The following is a 7999-nucleotide window of genomic DNA, read 5'->3' as shown; positions in this document are numbered from 1 at the left end:
AGAAAGCAACCCAAGGCTGGAGGAAGACCATCAAGTGGACCGATCGCCAAGGCCGCATTCTCAAAATCACAACTGGAGAAGGCCCTATGTTCAAGGAGGGAAGTGAAGAAGGATCTGAATCTGGGTCTGAGTCGGAGTCAGAGTCTGTCATAGCTCCTAACACTCCTAATGTCCCAGTCAAAGTCCCCTTCCCACTGTTCTATCACAAAGTCGTGGCTGATTCAGAGGCCGAGTCTGCTAGGGTCACCCCCACTCCCATGAAAGGTGACAACCTGGAGCTTGTTCCAAGGGCCACCTCCTCTGTTGTGTCGCCTCTGACTGACCACGAAATTGTTGGAAATCTATATCTCATTATACTCAACATATTCATATATGTTTCAAGTTAATTTAGTCATAAAATTAATTAGATCTTATGCATGCAAACATAAGTAAATATATAGAAGAAATCATAATTCTTACATTGGAAATTTCGGATCAAAGGGCACAAGTAAGATCTCCTTCTTACTTGTTCTTGAGCTCTCCTAATATGGATGAACAAAGATTCAAGAATAGAATCTCTCCCAATGAATTATACCCAAGATAACCTCTTAATAAAATTAATATTATTAATACTAGAACAATATTAATCTAAATAAAATTGACCCAAAAAAATTGATTTTGGTCCCTTAATTTCGGTTAAGAGAAGGGAGAAGAAGACGTAATTTTTATCTCTCTAAAACTCTATATTTTTAGATGATAGAATGAATGAATTAATTCTTCTCAAGTGTAGTCTATGTACCAAAAGACAAACCCTTGGCTTGTGTAGGTTGGAAAAACCGGGTAGGGGAGGGAGAAAAGGTCATGCATGAGCCTATATTCTTCCCAAGAAAAGACTAGGCTTGCATGGCTAGGAGACTAGGTTTAATTATTTTGTTTCCACTCAAATAGTTTAACATAATTTAAACATCATACTCCCTCCTAATTTCGGTCCAAATGGGATAAAATGGATTCCATTTTATCTTTGTCAATTTGTCACGTGTTATAAAACATGTAAAATTGTCATGTATTTTTAACATATTAAAAATCAACGTATTAATAAAATACGTCATGTACAAAATCGACTTAGTAATTCACAATTACTTATACCAAAACACTTTACCAATTATAAATTACAACATCTTGTATTTATAATAAAATATTCATTCAATTTAATTATTTCCGTAAACAATAATTTTATCTAAGTAATAAAACAATTCGATCACTTAAACCGCATCTCATTTAATCAAATTATAATGAGATACGTAAATATTACTTCCAAAATCGTCCGTCAATTTTAAGTAATTTAATTAACTCGTATCGTCATACGACCAATTAAATATTCAATTAAGAGTGTTACCCTTTAGGTATGACCTAAGGGGATCAACTGATCACCACTGTCGCACGACAGTAATGTCAAACTCTAGTCAGCCAATCATTACCGATATGTGTGGACCAGTTGACTGTAAAATATTACATCCCACATGTATTCTTAAAATGAGACTTAAACATGTGATCATCATGATCGACAGTTGTGATCGACAAGTGTGCGTCACCAATTCTCTTGTCCTATTACTATCTCCCACTCAATGCAAGGTGTCTTTCAGGTCGTACTTGCAAGTGATCATATCGAGAGTGGTTTCCTCGATCTGGAGAATAACTGATTGACCGGATTTATCTACCATAGATATCTTTCGAGCGTGGCCACGCATTTTCAGTTCATTACTCCTCGAGTGGCCCTGAGATATTGTTATAACCCTGACTAGGGGTGGACAATTCCAATCGCACTCATTCCCTTCGACTAGCCACAACCATCATAACCCAAAATATGCCCATTTGACCCCATTTACGAAAGTCGTAGTAACACAAATCAAAGTTAATCTGAAACTGTGCCATCTTAGGCGAACAGTCTTTAGTCAAAAGAATCGACTCATTAGAATACTATAGTAGCTCTCGCCATGACCAGGCTATATAAATTTGCCAGAACTCTATAAGCGGTCATAAGGCCCGACAAAGTGTTCCTAACAGTCTGCCTATGTGATCGACTAGTCATCTCACATGACTTCATGGCATTTGAACTTGCCATCAATCGCATCACACTCTAGTCACTTCGAGACGTCACCTCATACAAGTGACTATGGGCGAATACTATGTTAATCCGTGTTCACTTTAGTGGGGTTCAATTTGTCACTACAACCCGTTTGGATGTAACAATGTATAAAGAAAAGATAAAAGACAAATGCGATTATGAACATGAACAAAAAACAACACTTTTATTTCATTTAAAAATCTAACACAAACTTGGTACACGTTTAAGTCCCATGGACGCAACATGTCCATCATGTTTAGCCTGTGATAAAGGCTTGGTGAGCGGATCAGCTATGTTATCATCCGTCCCAACCATACATAACGCAATTTCCTTTCTTTCAATGAAATCTCTAATTACATGATACTTTCTAAGTACATGTCTAGATCTATTACTAGACTTTGGCTCTTTAGGTTGGAAAATCGTCCCACTATTATCACAATAGAGAGTGATGGGATCATTGGCGGTAGGTACTACTCTTAGACCTTCCGTGAATTGCCTGATCCACACAGCTTACTTAGCGACTTCGATCTTTGCAATGTACTCACCTCTCCGTTGTTGAATCCGATCCACGACTTCCTTGAAGCTTCTCCAGCTAACGGCACCACCATTGAGCATGGTTTCTAAACCAGCTTGTGATTTCATGTCATCTCTATCCATTTGGAAACTTGAGTCCGTCTATCCATTAACACGGAGCTCGGTGTCTCCTCCAAACACTAAGATAGAATCCTTAGTTATTCTCAAGTACTTAAGGATGTTTTTGACGGCTATCCAGTGACTCTCACCTGGATTTCCTTGATATCTACTCGTCATGCTCAAGGCATACGAGACATCAGGACATGTGCATATCATGGCGTACATGATTAATTCAACAGCGGAAGCATAAGAGATCAACTCCATGCGTTCAACATCATGGGGTTCGAAGGGAGATTGAGACTTGCTCAATATAGTCCCAGTTACCATAGGTACCAATCCCCTTTTTGATTTGTCCATGCTGAACCGTCGAAGAATCTTATCAACATAAGACTCTTGACTTAGTGCCAATATCCTCTTGGATCTATCTCTATGGATCCAGATACCTAATATGCGTTGTGCCTCTCCTAAATCCTTCATTTAGAAGTGGTTACCTAACCACTTCTTAACAGAAGACAACATCGGAATATCATTTCCAATGAGTAGTATGTCATCGACATACAAGATTAGGAACACAACATTGCTCCCACTAAATTTCATGTATAAACATGGTTCCTCAACCCTTCGAGTGAAACCATTCTCTTTTATCACATGATCGAATCGATGATTCCAACTTCTAGATGCTTGCTTAAGACCATAAATGGATCTCTTAAGCTTGCATACTTTGTTAGGATTTTTAGAATCAACAAAACCTTCGTGTTATATCATGTACACCTCCTCTTCTAAATGCCCATTTAGAAAAGCGGTTTTGACATCCATTTGCCATATTTCATAATCATGAAATGCGGCAATCGCTAACAAAATCCGTATGGATCTTAGCATGGCTACGGGGGCGAAGGTCTCATCATAATGGAGACCTTGGACTTGGGTAAATCCTTTTGCCACTAGCCTAGCTTTGTAGACATCATCATGTCCTTCTATGCCATTCTTGACTTTGAAAATCCATTTGCATTGAAGAGGTCTTGCCCCTTTAGGCAAATCTACCAAGTTCCAAACTTGGTTTTTATGCATAGAATTCATTTCTGACTTCATGGCTTCAAGCCATAAGGAGGAATCTGGACTAGAGATTGCGGCCTTGTAGGTGGCGGGCTCATCACTTTCTAAAAGCAACACATCGAGTGTTCCATCTTCTTCGATAAGTCCCACATATCGATCAGGATGGCGAATAACACGGCCCGTTATTCTAAGTGGAGGAGAGACAACCGCGTTACATGACGAAGGAACATCTTCTTGCGTCTCTACATCGGTTTGTGGCTCTTGAACTTCATCAAGTTCAAAATTTCTCCCACTCTGTCTCTTAGAAATAAATTGACTTTCTAAGAAGACAGCCTCGCAAGACACAAAAACTTTGTTCTCTTGAGGTTTGTAGAAATAGTATCCTCGAGAGGTCAAGGGGTAACCTACAAGGATTTTGGGGCAAGCTTGTTGTCAGTCTTTGCCTTGACGTAAGCATCACACCCCCAAATTTTCATGTAGGATAGATTAGGAACTCTTCCTTTCCACATCTCAAATGGAGTCTTTTCGGTTGCCTTTGTGGGACTATTATTCAAAGATATAATTGTAGTTTGGATTGTAAATCCCCAAAACGAGTTCGGTAACTCGGTTTGACTCATCATGGATCGAACCATATCAAGTAGGGTTCGATTTCTCCTTTCGGCAACACCATTGAGTTGTGGTGTTCTGGGTGGAGTAAGTAGTGATATAATACCACAACATTTCAAGTGTGAATCGAATTCAAGGCTAAGATATTCTCCACCACGATCGGATCGTAGTGCTTTAATCCTTTTGTTCAATTGATTCTCTACTTCGTTTTGAAATTCCTTGAATTTCTCAAAAGCTTCACTTTTATGCTTCATTAAATAGATATACCCATATCTACTCAAGTCATCGGTGAAGGTTATGAAGTAGTCATAATTTCCACGAGCGGTGATACTCATTGGTCCACACACATCGGTATGTATGAGTCCCAATAGTTCACTTGCTCGTGTCCCTTTACCATTAAAAGGATTACGAGTCATTTTGCCAAGAAGGCAATATTCGCATGTTCCATATGATTGATAATCAAATGGTGTAATCACATTAGTTGAAATTAATCTTTTGATGCGATTCTCGTTTATGTGACGTAATCGACAATGCCAAATGAACGATTCATTTGGGTCACTTGATTTGAGTTTCTTTGATTGAATGTTATACATATCATTAGTCGGATTTGAGGTTTCTAAAATGTAAATACCATTAATGGAAGAAGCTTGGCCTATAACCAAGTCGTTCCTTGAAATAGTACAACGATTGTTCTTAATGACAAAATAAAATCCGTCCATGTCTAGCATAGCGATAGAAATAATGTTTTTAGAGAGTGTAGGCACATAAAAAAAATTATGTAAATACAACTCAAATCCATTAGGCAAAGCTAATACATAAGTTCCTTTGGATTCGGCCGCTACTCGAGCTCCATTTCCACGGCGTAGATCCACATCTCCTTTGCTAAGCCTCTTCACGTCTCTTAAACCCTTTAAATGATTACAAAGGTGAGAACCACAACCGGTATCCAGTACCCATGTCGTAGTGGAAGTATAATTTATATCAATAACATAAATTTCCTTAGGAATTTTACCTTTTGGAACGATGATTCCTTCCCTTATATTTCGCAAATATACGGGACAATTCCTAAGCCAATGTCCCATACCATAGCAATAATGGCACTCATCTTCAACTTGCTTGAAGTTTTTCCCTTTCTTTCCCTTCTTCTTAAACTTTTTGCCCTTAGAAGCAAGAGCTTGATTGCTTGAGCTCCCACTAGTTTCGGCATCCTTCTCTTCCAAAGACAAAGATCCTATAGATTTTATGAGGCGGTCTTCCTGAGACTGGCTCACAAGAGATCTAGTAGTAGTAGGTGGTCTAGAAGAAGTGATGAAGTTAAGGTTTCCATCCGAACCTATCCCAAAATGAAGTTCTCTAGTAGTGTCGAAATCATTGTTGAAGCAAACGTCGTCAAAAACATTGTGGCAAGACTCAATAGTTATCGGTGTAGTAGCGTTTGATAGATTCATAGTAATGAACTACAAGTATGGAGGAAAAGGAAATATTAACATTTGTCTTTTTAAATCATACTCGTAAATATTTCAACAAGATATGAATACATTTATATAGTGACCTCTACCCAACTATTATAAATGATTCCGAGATCCAAATTCATATTAACTTGGGCACGGGGTAGCCGCTGAAACCCTTATCAATATAACTCGGTGGACTAACTCTTTAATCGATTCTACTTTTAGAACTCTCGGTCGATGAAATTACTCTAATATTTATCTATAGCCCGGAACACATGCGACTACGGTCACGAATACTTTCGTTGAGGTCAATCTAAATTTCAAATAAATGTGTTTATGATCCAAATTCACATTAACTCGGGCACGGGGTAGCCGATGAAACCCTCATCAACATGAATTCGGTGGATAGACATTTATCACCCACTTCCCCTACGTAACAAGGTTTGTACCCTGGGGTGGCCGAGTGCACTCCCTCGCGAAATAGGTTTTCATGGTTTACTTTTTGGTAAGGCTATGTCTCAATTGTTTATTTTTAGCGAGAGGTCATGTCAATTTATTATCTATCACGTTTTAAGTGAACTAAAGCGGTGAACTACGATAATTGTAATTGACACGGTCGATATACTCGATTAAAATGACAATGCATGTTTTAGTTATGGCGATTTAGCGATGCATGCAACATATAAATAAAATGCAAAGCATAAATAAAATCCTAGTATGGCCTTCCTAGAATAATAAATCTAATAAACTATTACAAATTCGGAAACCAACTCCATTGGTCCCTTGAACTTCGGTTTTGGCACGCATCTCGAGGTAACACCGTCTTTAATGGATCGCCTTCTTGAGAGGCACCGTCTTCAAGGATCTCCGGAATAAATAAATTATATAAAAAATTACATAATTTCCTATTATACATTTGTAATTAAAATAAAAATAAATCTATTAAATTACAAGACGGTGTTACCTCGAGATGACAATAAATTACAACCGAATCGATATTCCCATACATTTCGGGTAATATCAATTAAAAACTAAAGTCATACTAAGCAAAATTACATAAAATAAAATTACATAAAATAAAATTATGACAATCATAAATAAAATGCAGCATTATAATATGTATGAACATGCCCAATTTTATGCTAAATCGCCTTTAAGGAGCCAATATCGTATATTAATCAGTTTTTACGGATTTGCGTGACTTAACCTTTAAAATCACAATAAATTACATAAAATCATATTTATGCACAAGTTAATTACCCTAACCAACTTAGGATTCAAAATTAGTCTCCACTAACATATTGACAATAATTAACTTATATTTCTTAAAATTGTTCATTAATGGACTCAAAATTACAATAAAATGCCATAAACTTCAAATAAAGCATAAATATTTCAAATAAATTCAAAATTTGAAATTTAAACTCATGAACATTCTGGAAAAATACCATGACACTCATAATGCCCAAAAACATAGGTTAAAAATTTTAAAATTTATCGAGAAAAACAATGTTGCGGTTTATCCGATTTATCAATTATTACCATAAAAATATGAGAAAAATTATATTTATCAACTTTTCAATTTTATATCTGAAATAGGTAATAAAATACAATATGTGACGTTTTTCCTTAGTCATGAAGTATGTTTTAGCAATTATTCACTAATTAAAGTCACTATTTATGTTATTTTTCATCAAAAATTCATAAATCATGCGTAAAGACTTCATATTAGCCAATTATTTCACACACATCTTGTAAAATTGCATGTGACAACATACTACATTTCTATGACCGGATTCGAAATATAACTCATATTAACCTATTTTTCCATTTAAATTCGATTTTATCATGAAAAATCCATATTTCGAGCATCAGAACTCATAAAATTATGAAAATTTAAAGGTCATCAAAAGATAATATATGTGAAAACATATCCAAAAACCACTGGAAAAATCTAAGCTTAGCTAATTTTAGTCCAAAAAAGACATTTTTATCATAAAATCACATTTTAATGCCATTATTATATAAAATGAACAATAAAAATCCATAAATCAACCAAAATATCCTAAATACATTTTAGGACCAGAAACTTTAACATACATAATTGATTTCGTGATATATCATAATAAACACAAATTTATAAGTTTTATAT

Source organism: Silene latifolia, chromosome 9 (genome assembly GCF_048544455.1).
Source record: "Silene latifolia isolate original U9 population chromosome 9, ASM4854445v1, whole genome shotgun sequence".
Lineage (NCBI taxonomy): Eukaryota > Viridiplantae > Streptophyta > Magnoliopsida > Caryophyllales > Caryophyllaceae > Silene > Silene latifolia.
Note: the sequence above shows the minus strand (reverse complement) of the source record.